Source organism: Cryptomeria japonica, chromosome 8 (genome assembly GCF_030272615.1).
Source record: "Cryptomeria japonica chromosome 8, Sugi_1.0, whole genome shotgun sequence".
NCBI classification, from domain to species: domain Eukaryota; kingdom Viridiplantae; phylum Streptophyta; class Pinopsida; order Cupressales; family Cupressaceae; genus Cryptomeria; species Cryptomeria japonica.
The window spans coordinates 587,176,355-587,191,911 of record NC_081412.1 but is presented as its reverse complement, the minus strand read 5'-3'; positions in this window follow the sequence as shown (position 1 = coordinate 587,191,911).

The window sequence follows — 15,557 nt, the reverse complement described above, 5'->3', positions numbered from 1 at the left end:
TGAATAAGGTTTGAAGAGTCATAATGTCCATCCTTATTTTGTGCTCTTCATTCCTAAGCTCCACTTGTTGAGCCATGAGCGTTTGTAACTTGGTATAGAAATTCTAAATAGAATTTGGCTCAATGGTCAATTAATTGGAGAGATCAGTGATCTCTTTTTCAATCAATTCTATTTTATTCTTGATATCTTTAATGAATAAAGAAAATGTACAGAGTTTTTGAAATAAATAAAGAATGTGCTTGAGTTGAGGGGACAACTCAGCAATAAATTTGACAAGTTTTACTTTACCGATAGCAATGGCTTTCTGTACCTCTTCAATGATTTTTGCAATGAACTCTTTGTCCTTCAATTTGCTCAGGTATTTAGACGTGTCTACTCTAGATACTTATATTTTATTGAGGAGTTCATATAGTTGAATATGGATGGCTGCATCTGTTGTCACTGTAGCTTCAGGTAGCATTTATGTTAATAGTGCTTTGACCTTTTGAAGTACTCTTCTTTTCTTTTGTATAGCCATTTGTTTCTCTTGTTCTACTTTGGCTTTGCATAGTTCACTGATTTCAATACGTGCTTGCCCTTTTAATTTGGATGTCTACATTCGGCAACGCAATTGGTTTTGACAAATTTAACTTGAAACTATGCTTTTTCATTTTCTTTTCTTTAGAGGAGGAGGCTTTCACCGGTTGAACTAATACAATGGCTTGGGAGGCTTGTTCACCCTCGGTAGGTTGCTCGGTAGAGGCAACACTTTTATCAATTTCTTTAGCCTCAGATGCAGCCTTCGGTGAATCCTTGCTTAGGGTCTCAGTTATAACATTGTCAGTACTTGAAGGGGCTTGAGAAGTCTATTCCCTGGTGGCCTGAGAAGTAGCTTCTCCTTCTATAGATTGGTGACCCTCTTTTCCTTGTTTTGTATCCTAAGGTGTCTTGGTTGAAACATGTTGACTTATCCGAGGATAGGACATGACTTGTTCCAATACTAACTCACTTGATACCAGTTTGGCATAAGCATTCCCTTCTATAATTTCCTATTCCTGTACCTCAGTATCCATGACATCCTCATCAGGTTGTATAGTTTCAGTGGGATCTTGTTCAGTTATATCCACTATTTCAACTTCACCTTTCTCATCAGCACTCTTGATTCAAAAAATTTCTTGCCATTTTTCTTTTGTCTCATTCTCTACTTCAAGATAAAGGCCATTCATCAGTTTCAAGGCTCTTTGCTTGACCAGGAAGTTCGTGTGGTATTTTTTCAGATGTTCACTTATCTTATCTACCGACATGTCTGGAAAGAGATGTACCAAACTTCTTTCTCTCATCTTCTTTTCCGAGTCCATAGCATATTTCCACCTATTATCAATGTGTAAGTACAATGCTTTTGGAAGAGAATTAATTACTTCCAAGTGGACTAATCGGAATTTTAGAAGAGTGCAGATTACAGCTTCTTCAATTTGTCTCTTTTCTGCATCAGATTTGGAGTCATATTTTACATATCTAAATGCTCCAAATCCACCATATTGTTTCAGAGTTGCACAAAAATTATCAACACTATGTACATTTTCCTTTGTGCTTTTGACAATTTGAAATTTATTTTTGTCTTTAGATTTGGTGTCACTTGACTCTTTATTCAAAATGAGTCTCCAGGTAGATTCCTTATAAGTTTTTGTTACCTTTGGAACTACAACATTTTTCTATTTCTTGCTCGGTGACACTACAGATGATCTAGTGTTTGGGCACTTTACTGAAGGAGTTGGTGATACCTGTGATGTATCTCGTTTCTTCCTTTTCAAAATTTTCCCTTTTGGCAACTTGGTGCTCAATGTAATAGTTGCTTCTTGGGCTTTAGATTCCTCCTCGTGATGACTTGAATGCTCTTGATAGGAGTGGAGGAAGAACCTTCTCCAAATTTCTTTGTTAATGCTTTAATCATTTTTGTTGTTTTCCTTGTAGCCATTGGTACTACAATGCTCATTTTGAATTTTTCTTTAACTTCTTCATATGTACTATATCTGATCTTGGTAGCATGCCTTGGCAGTGCAAGAAAGGCATCTATCTACTGTTGTGTAATGTCAAAATCAATCTCATAACCCATAGGTGGAAAAGATTGAGTTCTCAATTCTACCGTATTGACATAGCAGTAGTCGGTGTCCACTTCAAAACATATATTGTCCTTATATTTTTCCACTAACTGGGTTGGTACCCTGTGCCTATTATGCATCTTTTCCTAAAACTTGCTAAAATAATCATTTGTAATCTAATTGAAGTTATCACCTAGCTGTTTGATGAAGTCATTGATTTGATGGGTGATTGGTCGGTGTAGCTCCCAAACTACATTACCGACTGATGGAAAGAATTTCTCAAAATAGAAAAACATTCATACCAAAAGTGATCCAAACTTCAGTGTGTTTGCCGAGTTGTTGTTCTTCGGCTTCCTTATGGTGTTGAGATTTTCAAATAGATTTTTCAACAACACTTCGCATAGATCAATATTCATACCTTTCTTCACAATTTTATAGGCTAAATCAACAGGAGCACAGGGTACACTATTTTCCCTTGCTGATTGAAGGAAACAATAACCTATCACTCTAATCGCAAACTTCAGCTCTGCATCTATGACATTGTTCAGTTTTAGACCTCTGCAATCAGATTCAACTCTAGTTAAAGTGATCAATTCCTTCTGTGAAATCATTTTCTGAGCTCGGGCATGGTCAAAAATAGGGTAACCGGTGATCAAGTGGATGATTTCCTTGGTGATCTTGAATGGTTGCTCCTCTAACCACATAAAGTCATCATGAACTCTACTCAAAACAAATTTAACCCATTGGGGTTTGAAGACTTGTGGGTAGGTTAGGGCTTCGGTCAATCCCTTGACTTTAATATGTTCAAACTTGCTATCTAGTTTTTCATCGGTACACAATTCATCATACGTGTCCTTGATCTCTGTGTGACTTAGTTCCTCAAAATGACACTTGGTGAAGAATCTGACATCCTCATCTAATAAAACCCTATCTGGAATGAGTGAAAATGCATTTTTATCATCCGATTTAGATGCTACTTTGGGAGGTAGTGAGTATTTCAATGAGGGCTTCTCAATGTTCTCAACAACAATGGGTTTCTGAATCTTAGGAGCCATTTCAAACTTTGGATAATCAATAACGAAAGAGCCTTAGGGTTTGAAAACTTTTAGCCAGCAGACGCTTTCCACTTAGTAAATACAAAACAGATATTCAGAACTGATATGATTGGTTAACTTGCTTGACATTGCATTGTGATTGATATAAATACCTTGAATTTTGCTTCGGAAGAGATTTGATCACCTTTGAATCTCTTCACTCTGCTTTTTGAAAACTTGGTAAGTGTAAAATGACCGCGCAAAAGCTTTAAGTACACATTTTACCTTATCAGGCTCCGTGCAGTTAGGTCAAAAAACATTAAATGCACTCAGTTCCACTAAACTGATATACCTTCCTTTTTATGCTTTAACCGGCTAGACAGGCTTCTTGCATTTACCGACTTCTCTGGTGCTCCAAAAGACTAGATAAAATTGCAAACTTGCTATTGCATCTAAGCTATGCAAATTTTGAATTAAGTACATGATAAAATAGGAACTATTAAGATTTAACCTTGAGAGAATGTTGTCCCTTCATACCTTTACTGATTAATTTGGAATAGATGCACCTAACTCGGTAGGTAAGGTGATTTCTTCATTTGACACAATTTCCTTCTTTTTCCAAATCATCTAGAATTTGCTTTTTATTTCTTCAATATCTCCTCTAGGTTGATCTCTGCAATCTCTAGCCAATTGTCCAACTTTGTGACAATGAAAACATGCCATACCAGGATTTCTCCATGATCTTCAGTTGTTCATTCCAAACCTTATAAAGAAGTTGGCACTTATATGTCCATATCTTCCACAACATTCACACCATATCCTTGTATTATAATCCCATGGTACTACAGTATACTATCGATTAAGATCTGTGTGAGTTCGGTAGCTTCTAGTATTTTCTTGATGTGCAGACCACATATAGTTCTTCTGCTTAAACCAACACTTCTTGGTACTATGTCCATATCTATTGCAGTTTTTACAAAACCCTTTGAATTATGCCTTCTGATAATTGCTAACAGACTTTGTCCTACATTGATTAGATGTGTGACCATACTTATTGCAATTGTTGCAATAACCATTAGACCTAGTGACATTCAGTTGCTTACCTTTTCTAATTTGACACATGTTGGCAATATGTCCTTGTTTTCTACAGTAGTTGCAAATAGGCTTCTTTCCTTTGATGTTCTTCTTGTTTCCACCTTGCTTTGATGATTCTCCTCTCTCGGTAGTGTGGATTCCCTTCTCGATAGAGTCTTTTCCTTTGTAATAGAGTCCTCCATCTTTGTTGGATCTTCTTGTAGTTAGTTGCTCATCCAACATCCTTGATGCTTCATAACTCTTCTTTAGTGTTTCTTTTGACTTCTTTTCTGCTTCAAGTTCATCGATCAATCTTGATAGTTCAAGTTTCAATGCTTGATTCTCATTTTCCTTTAGATTTGCTTCATGATGTGCATAACCCAATTGATCAGATAGATTACTTTGAATTCCAGTCATCCTTGTGATTTCATCATTCTTTTCAGACACTAATGCTTCAAGATGTTATTTTTCCCTTTCCATATCTCTTATGTTATCTTCGATTGTCCTCAATGCATCAAGATTTTCAGTTATCTATGTGCTGAAGTACTCAAGATCTCTTTTCATTGCTTTTAGTTGAGCAGTCAGTGCTTTGTTCTTTTCTTTCAATTCTCCAATCATTTCTTCAATCTCTTCAGATATACTATTCTTAGATGATGTCTCAATTTGTTCCACCAGCTCTTGTGAGTCTTGCAAATCATCAGACAATCTTCTTCTAACTTTTAGTGATCTTTGCATTTGTTTCTGCATGTCTGCAATCACTTGATTAGCATGATCCAATTCATTTTGAAGATTCACAATTCTTTGAGATTGTTTGTAGCCTTCCATTGATAAGATCTTTCTCTTTAGGCAATTCAACCCTTTTCCAAGATTCAAACTCTGATACCAATTGTTAGGTCCAATATGGAAAGCTAATGTACTGAGAGGGGAGGGGTGAATCAGTACTTCAAATCTTTTCTTCAATAATAACTTTACTATCAAGCATAAACTGACAACTCTTGTAACATAATATAATGCTAAAACAAATAAATAACAATCATACATGACTCACTCCATAACACATATATTTTGGTTACGCAAAAACTCCTTGTTGGAGAGAAAAACTGCGGTGGGGATGGCACCCACAACTTCACTACTGCAATAATAAAGGTTGCTCGATTAGAGCTACATGTTTATCTATTTTTGATAGCTTACCCTATTAGGAGTATCAAGATCTTTAGATATGCCTTGCTAAAGAATTTTACAACACTTATACTAAATGTTGTACCTGGTTAAAGGCTTTACAATTTATAGACTTTGTTAGAGTCTTTTACCCTGTTAAAGGTCTCTCTTACAACTCAAAATATTACAATCAAAATGTTTCAAAATATCTGCAACTTCACATTTGAAATGTTATAGCAGATTCTATGTGCTCAAAATGAAATTACCTTGCTCATAGCATACCTCGGTATTTGATAAATCAACTCGGTAAACCCTTCTGTTTACTTTGTTTCTTAACTGTTCTCTGAAATCTTTCTCGGTGACCTCTGAATATCTTTGTCAGTTGTAACAGTCACAACACATTGTGCTTTCTCATGATTTTGCCTTTCAGCTTATCTATCACACATACCTTGCTTCACACTCATATGTTTGATCCTCAATTCATGTTGTATAAATAGATCTCTTGTAACGGTGATCTTGTTCATGCTTCGATCTTACAAACATGATTCATCAAATGAATAACCATACAAATTATTTCATTGGATAGATGTCCTCAAAATCATACAAAATTTTAAGGTGCAATTTCCTATGTGATAACAGTTCCTTGTTCCTTGATCTTGTAACACATTTCCACATATTTGTCCAGGTTTAATGAATTTGGTAACACGTTTCACTCAGTTCATATTACTCGGTCTACCATCTTTGCTACTTGGTAGTCATAGAACGTTACTTGGTAGACAGCTCGGTGTATAATAAACTCTGTGACTTCTTTCTTCTATAACTGACTGCTTTGGTGCTTACCGACTGAGTATTTCAGTAGTATTAACCGACTAGAGTATATAGAATGACTTTGGACATAAAACTAATGACAACTTAGTAAATAGTAACAACAAAATGGGGCAAAAATACCTAAATATTTTGATGTCACAAAAATCTTACCACTAGGAAAAACTTTAGGTCAAGATAATAGTCAAACACTGCCCATAACACAAATACAAGCAACGACCTCCCGTTTTCCTCAAAATGCACCTATGCAAACAAATGTCAGTACAAATGCAAACTTTCAAACAAGTGCATCATCTTCAGCAATAAATGTTAGTGTACCAACACAGATCCTATTGATAATATCAAGTGTCTCAGTACCTATTCAAACATAGATTCCTCAGGCAACAAGTGCTACCCAACCTCTAGTTTTCTATTCTATAGGATCGACATATAGTCACCAAAATGCAAATCTAGGTCTTCCCAATACAACAAGTGCAACTCAGCTAAATATGAGTTCGCATATCACTTATTTCACAACACCTAGTTGAACGTACAACATACAAAATTATAATCGTGGTACCTTCCAACAACCTCCTAGTTATGCAACCACGAATCCTTATGTGGGACATACACAGACACAAGGTGTACCGTTAACCCAAATATATATTCTGACACAACAATTACAGAATTTGCAACAACAAGTGACAACCATGTAGACTGGTAACAATAAAAAGAGCTACACAATGCAGGACTTACATCCTTATCCTTTTGATCACACATTATACATGCCACCTTTCCCACCACATTTTGAAATGCCCAAATTTGACAAATATAGAGGGAAGGGTGATCCTAGAGACCACATTAGAGAGTTTTTTATGGCATGTATAGAGGTTGCAATAGAAGACACTTACTTAATGAGACTTTTTTGGGGATGAGCCAATCATCAAATCCACATATAGGGAATAGCATGGCCTCAACAAATATAAACGCTACACAAAACATGAACCTAAGGTACCCCAGAGTAAATGTTCCAAGAAGGAATTACACAGCTCTAGGAGAACCTATCGAGTCAGCACTCAAAAAGTTAATACAAACAAACATGATCACGTTACTAGAAATAAGAGTATACGAACTAGGTCCTTTTAAACCCACATGGTGGAATGATAATGATTTTTGTGATTATCATCGGACTAAAGGTCACAAAATGGCAATTTTCTATAAGTTGAAAAACTTGGTACAAGATATGATAGACCAATGGGACATCATGATTGATACCGATAAAACCTCAGCTAACATAAATCATACAATCTTTAAGGATCCATTTGTTAAGCATGACAAAGGGAAAGCTACAAGATTAGATACTCAAGACAATACAGCTAACTACACAAAAGTTTCATATCACTACACTATTCATGCCATTATCTCAAGAGATGTGGTAGACCATGATTCACAAGAATCACGTGATCAAGATGAACAAAATATAGGAACACACCCAGAAGATAACCAAATTTGCATGTTGTCAAAGGCACCAAAATATGATAATGATAGAAATATTTGTTTTAGAGACTAGGGGCATGATGAACCAACTCATTCAGGATGGTTTGAAGATGAACTCATAGAACACATCATGGATGTCAAACATACACATGGAGACTATAAAGAGGGATTTAACATAAATCTTGATAACATGGCATATGATACTGACAATGCCTGCAAAAGAGATGATACAGTAGCTACAATCACAATAACTCCCAGAGACAAAGATTGTGCAGTATTTACTTGCAAATCAAAGGTAACCTTACAAGGAGTACCACCAAATCATCCACCAGCATCAAGGACTTACAATGTTGTTGAACAACTTAAGAAAACCCCGACACAAATATCATTATTTGAACTACTACGTATTTCACCCACTCATAGAGCTATTCTGGACAAAGCACTTCAAGATTTGGTAGTGGACAGAGATATAGATGAAAATGCCTTCCAGTCCATGGTAGGAAATTTGACACAAGGCACTCATATTGCATTCACAGAACAAGACATTCATAGTGATAGACTATTCCATAATGACCCGCTACATCTAGAAGCTTACATACATAAGAGATGAATCAGAAGAGTACTCATAGATGGAGGAGCCAGTCTCAACATTTTTACTTTAAAACTGGTATTGGGCCACCCATGGATCCATACAAAGAGCTGAGATATAACATTTTATTGGGCTGCCCATGGATCCATACCATGCAAGCAGTACCATCCACATTTCATCAATTTGTCAAATTCCCATATAATGGTATTGAAATCACCATAAAAGGTGTGGATAATCAAGTACCAATTAATCAAGCAGCACCTCTCACTACAGAGCTAGAGGCATTAACGATCACAAAAACAAAAAAGAATATTCTTATAGCATCTTCTTTATAGATTCAAGATATGGGTTGTGGAGAGTATTCTATTGCAAATACTTCAACGATAAACAATTGTCTCTATCTCCAAAGTCTTTTGGGAAGCCCAAAAAATGCAGTACAAAAACAAGACAAACGTAAGGAAATTGTCAGATATACATACTCATGCTCTTTCATTAGATGGGGTGACTTACAAGAGGAATCCCTAAATGAAGATGTCAACCATTGGATATATAGAGAAGAGGATCATATGAAAATACCTAGAATACCTTTAGATTAGTATTGAAATGGATTCAAAATACTTCAGAGACATGGATATGATGGAACCACATGCTTGGGGTTACAGAAACAAGGAAGGCTAGAACCTATTGTTCCTAATAACAATCCAGGAAATCAAAGTAAGCATGTACCACATATCATAGAAGCAAGATAGTGTACCCTTGATATACTAAATAGACCAATGAAACTGTCAGACTACATACCACAAAGGGATTTGTCCACACGGGTGCTTCCCTCTTCATCTCAAACATGTAATCAATTACTCACATTGCCTAGCATGGAATCGGATGGGGGAAGGCATGAGACAACTCCTACAAGAGCCTAACACTGAGTCACAAAATGATGCAGTTGTTGACACAATAGTACAAGCTCATGTTACAACAGACATAGGTTTACCACCAATAGATGAATCTAATCCAAGCTTATTATCAATACTTTTACCACAAGAAATGACTCAAGATCAACCTAACGAATCATATGAAGAAATATTACAAAGACTTATACCAAGCTTAAGAAGGGTAACTACTGTCCAAAGAAGACCAGTCAATCTACAACAGTATCAGCAGCAGGAACAAGAAGAGATAAGAGATGATAGCTTAGATGATGAAACATACATTGAAAGTGAGACAGACTCTCACGACTATGAGTTCTTATCACTCCATGATTCTAGCCCACAAACAAGTGTCATACTATGGTATCAAATAAACCCTATACAAGATGAAAATACACCAAGTCATTCAAATAATCAAGTCTTCATGTTACCAGAATCTATTATAGAAGGGAGTAATGACTTATCCCTTGTACATTCACACTTGATTGATTGGGGGCAAGAAGGAAAACCAGCTCTAGATTGGTTTGAAAATGATGAAGCAATTGCAGAATTCCTCAGAGTCAAAGAGGGATTTCCACAAGGTGACCACAAAGCAAGGTTTGATGTAGACTTGGATAGAACAACATACTTTGGAGAGGAAAGTACCTCTACAAAAGAGGATACAGATCAAACCACCCGTAATGGCAAGAGAGAGTTGGGTAACCTTCCTATCGAAAGAGAAAATTCAGCACTACTTATAGAAGAAACTGAAGAGGTAAACATAGCAGAAGGAGAGGTTGTACATAACATCCACCTGGCAAAATCACTAAACAAAGAAGAAAAAGATAGATTCATTCATTTTTTTAAGGAATGACCTATAAAATTTGCTTGGTCCTATGCAGATATGCTAGGCTTAGACCCTTGAATCAGTGTTGCATCATTTACCTTTGATACCAAGAGTTAAACCTTACAAGCAAAAATTGAGAAAAATGCATCCAAGTATTGCATTACTGGTTAAAATAGAACTACAAAAGCTGCTAGATGTAGGTTTCATTAGACCTATTAATTACACGGAATGGATATCCAACCTGGTACCTATGACTAAACCTATAGAAGGCATAAGAATTTGTATTGATTTTCGGGATTTGAATAAATCCTGTCCTAAGGATGACTTCTTGCTACCCAACATCAATATGATAGTTGATCTAACATTTGGAAATGAAATGCTATCATTAATGGATGGTTTTTCAGGATACAACCAAATTAAAATTGCACCAGAAGATCAACATAGAATGACCTTTACCTGTCCATGGGGAACATACTATTAGAATGTGATGCCATTTGGTTTTAAAAATGCCAGAGCAACATACCAAAGAGCCATGACAATGCTATTTCATGACATGACCCACAATGTAATAGAAGATTATGTGGACAACTTATTGGCTAAATCATAGACAAGCAAAGGTCACCTTATGGTCCTTGCACAGATATTTGATCGGTTGGAGCAGTATAATGTCAGACTAAACCCGAAGAAGTGTGTGTTCAGCAAAACAACAGATAAATTGTTAGGGTTTATAGTGTCGAACAAAGGAATTGAAGTAGACCCTACTAAGGTCAAAGCAATCATAGATATGCAACCTCTGACAACACTTAAACAACTAAGAGGTTTACAAGGAAGACTACATTGCATAAGGAGATTCATAGCACAGTTGGCAAATAAGTGTCACCCATTCCAGCATTTACTCAGGAAAGGAGTTACTTTTAAATGGATGGAACAATGCCAAGAAGATTTCCAAGCTCTAAAAGATTATCTTCTAAACACACCAGTGCTAGTATCACCTACTCTAGGAAAACCTTTGTTACTATACATATCAGCAACAACCTCAGCTCGAGGGGCTTTGCTGGCACAACATGATGAACAAGGAAAAGAAAGAGCTATTTATTATATAAATAGAACTTTGATTGGTTATGAGCTTAATTATACTCCTATAGCATGAGCATGCTTAGAAGTAGTCTTTGTATCTCAAAGGATCAGACATTATATGCTAAGTCATAAGGTGCAAATCATTGCACGCTTTGATCCACTCAAGTACTTGTTGAGCAAAGCAACATTGACTGGGAGATTGGCTAAGTGGGTCATGATCCTGAGTGAGTTTGATATGAGTACATAGATAGAAAGGCCATCAAAGAAAAAATTCTACCAAATCAGTTAGCAGAGGCTCCTTTACAAGACAGTCATCTGTTACTCATAGACTTTCCAAATGAATTAGTGTTTACATTGACAACATCTATAATGTGGAAATTATACTTTGATGGGTGATATACAAGTCATGGATCTGGAATAGGGATTCTTTTGATTAACCCTCAAGGGGATTCTATACCTAAGTCATTTAGGATAAGTTTTCCATGCACGAACAATACAACCAAATATGAAGCTCTCCTTATAGGGTTTCATATAGTTGTACAATGGAAAATAAAAGAATTACAAGTCTATGGTTATTCACAACTGATTGTAAACCAAGTCAATGATGATTACAACACAAAATATGACAAACTCATGCCTTACAAGAAAATGGTAGAAGATTACAAAGAGCACTTCACCAAAATTACTTTCGAGTAGATTCCAAGGATACAAAATAGGGCAGCAGATGCCAAGACTGCCATAGGATCTCTTCTAAATATGTTTGCTAATGAAACTCAGTTTTAGTTTGTTATAGAATAGTTGATGATACCGACATATGAGACTCCCTCAATAGAATATGTATGTGCAATTGTGGGTCCAAAATCCCCGTGGTACAATGAAATATATGCATATTTACACACTCAGTACATGTCATCGGATCTGTCTAGAAATCAAAAGAAGACTCTTATTCGTCAAGCATCTAGACATACCATTATAATAGATACATTGTATAGAAAGGGCTTTGATTGAACTCTTCTCTGATGTCTTGATGAAAATGAAGCGCAACTTGCTCTAAAGGAAGTCCGTGATGGAATGGGGCACACCAAAGTGGTCCACTATTGTCAAAGAAATTGTTAAGAATAGGTTATTACTAGCCAAGTATGAAAAAGGATGCTTACAAATATATGCAAAAATGCAAGCAATGTCAAATGCATGGAGATATCATTCATGCACCAGCACAAGATCTTCAACCCATTACCTCACCATGGCCATTTTTGCAATGGGGATTAGATCTAGTGGGTAAAATCAAATCTACTTCTTCCAATGGGCACAAGTTCATCTTAATAGGTACTGAGTACTTTACCAAATGGGTTGAGGCAATTCCTCTTACATACACCACTGGAAAACAAATAGAAAAATTCATGCTCAACTACATTATATGTAGATACATGATTCCAATGTGCTTCGTGACAGATAATGGATGTTCATTTAAAAACCAAGAAGTGAAAGAGTTGTGTGATAGATTTCAAATACAAAAGAGATTAGCAACACCCTATTATTCACAAAGCAATAGACAAGTAGAGGCAACAAATAAGACAATATTGAAAATCCTTAAGAAAGTTGTCACTGACACAGGACGAGACTGGCATCTCTAGTTAAATCCTGCTCTTTGGTCTTACAGAACAGAAGTACACACCCCTACAAGAGAAACACCATATTCCTTAGTCTATGGTATAGAAGCAATAATCCCTATTGAAATAGAATTACCATCCCTAAGAGTTTCCTTACAGAACATCATATCAGAGGAAGACTATCGGGTAGCAAGACTACAAGAGCTAGAAATGCTTGATGAAAAAAGACAAACAATGTTCAATCACCTACAAGGTTATCAGAACAGACTAAGACGGAGTTATAATAAATGAGTTTGCCCAATAAATTTTGAAGTGGGAGATCTAGTGCTCAAAGAAAACCAAAGAAATCTAGCGGAACGAGAAAGGCCAGAAAAATTTGAACCTAATTGGCTAGGTCCTTTAGGTAATGGAGCATACAATCTTGCTACCATGGAGGGAGATCCACTCTCTCACCCTATAAACATCATGCACCTTATAATATATTGTACCTAAGGGTTGGGTTAGTTTAGGTTTTATTTTCTGCATTGCATATCATATTATTCAAAGCATTGCATTACATTTAGTTTATTTCCAAACACAACATATTTAGAAGTCACATTCGTAAAGTTTTTGCATTTTCATATAGAAGCACCAATAAAACAAGGCAACTATCCAAGTCTGTCATCTGTTTGCATTTAAGAGAAGCAAAGGTCATCTCCATTCTTGGATATTCATACATGAAGTCTTTGAGATCCTAAGGTCATTCATTTTCAACATCACCCTGTGACGACACTTTACTTATGGTTGGGTAGTGATTTCACTATTTGAGACTTGTTAACCAAAAATCTCTCAATTGCTATATCTCAAACATATTAAGAAGATATCTAATTCATTCTAGATACCTAGTTGATCATATGACTAGTGAAAAATCTAAAATTCTACTTCAGCCCCGTTGTAATTGTCACACCCAAGTAGGTTTCATTACTTACAAGTCAAGGCAAGAAAATTAAAAGAAAATATGTTATGCCAAATTCATCTCGAGGCAAAAGAGAAATGATATATAACTGAAATATCATGCATACAAAGTGTGACAAAAATCTTGACTATGGGAACATGCAAGTAACTCCATCAGGGCTATGAACGCCTACTGGAAATGGAGCAATATTTGAGAGATTATAGTCTATAACCTCATCGGAGCTCTAAAAGCTTGCTGGCAGTGAGGCTCTATTCGAGATGCTTTAAAAGTTAGGATAATCCACATAGCTAGTCATATAGGATGCTAAGGATCTTTAGTGAACACAAGAGTGAGAATTAACTCATCTGCACACACATGGGTAAAAGAAGATCAAAGTTTCAAAAATCAATGGGGAAGTTTTTCGCGTCTCTATCTATAAATCCTAGTCACTAAGTGTGTTAATTTGTATGTTCCAAAGGACCTTAAGGATCAATTGACTTCTTATCTATGAAATGATTTGCACCTCTAATTCAATTGGTGTATTACAAATGCTAAAACAAACACAATCAACCTTGTTTGAATAGGAAGTACATCTTCATCATGCATGTTGCATTAACATAGGTCATGTCAAAAATTCATTGTCTCGACATGCATTCTGGAGATCACCATGTCATATAGGTCTACACACTAGGGGCATAACTGAAAAAATCTTTAAAAAATTGTATAAAGTCCTAAAAATCCTAAAAATCATATAACATCCTTAAAAAATATCCAGAAAACACTAAAAAACTTGAAATACCAAAAACATTCAAATAATGTCCTAAAAAAATCAACCCAAAAACATTCAAATAATATCCTGAAAAAATCAACCCAAAAACATTCAAATAATGTCCTGAAAAAATCAACCAAAAAAACATTCATATAATGTCCTAAAAAACTCATCCAAAAACATTCAAATATCAATCTACATAGTCCAAAAACATCGAAAAATCTCTTGGAAAAGAACTAAAAATTGAAAATCAATCAATCCAAAAAACTTGCAATAAAATGTCTTGTGAGAAACAAATACCCTAGCAGATATCCAGTAAACACTTTGCACAAAGTTAACCAAGGATACGACTATCCAGTCAAACATCTGCAATCAACTAATCAAACTGTCTTATCAATTATATCATCTCCATATCAAATTTATCATTATCTTATCTTAAACAGAAGAGGATAAACTCTCAAAATCATATAGTTTAGTCTTAAACGGGGTCCACAACTTTCTGAGATCGACATTATCAACCATCACATCAAGCAACTGAGAATGAAGGCACAAGGTCAGTATAGCTTTTAAATTTTGTTTGGGTCAGTCTTTATCTTTTATCATTTGGTGATAGATTATATTCCTATGCTACTCAGGGATGTCCACAAGTGACTAGAGGAACAATGATGGGCATTATCATTTTCTTTGTTTGTTGTTTGTGGTGTGAACCGATGAAGTTCTAGGGAAATTCCTCTAGTGGGTGTCTATGATAGAAGCATTCAGCTATTGAATGCCACACATACCTCGACTCCTAGCGTAATTCCCAAAATGGAGGGGTTCACTCCTTGTCTGCTACATGTTTGTTTCTACAATGAGATATCTTTTACATCTTGGTTCCTTATACCCTAATGTGCTGAACTTCATTGTTCAATAATAAGGCTCAGTGATGAATACATATTGTGCAATAAAATATGTGACACAGGTTCGTGATTCTTTCAATTTAATTTTCATCTCATATGTTTCTTGATAGTATGTTGATTTCCCATCTTCTCTCTAAAAATCATTTTCTCTCTAACATTAATTCTTTCATCAATCTCTTCTCTATATCATGTTACTAACATTTCTTCAAGGTGCGTTTGAGTTAAAAGTTTGTTCTCACGTTATCATACAAAAATATATATGCATTCATATAGATACCATTG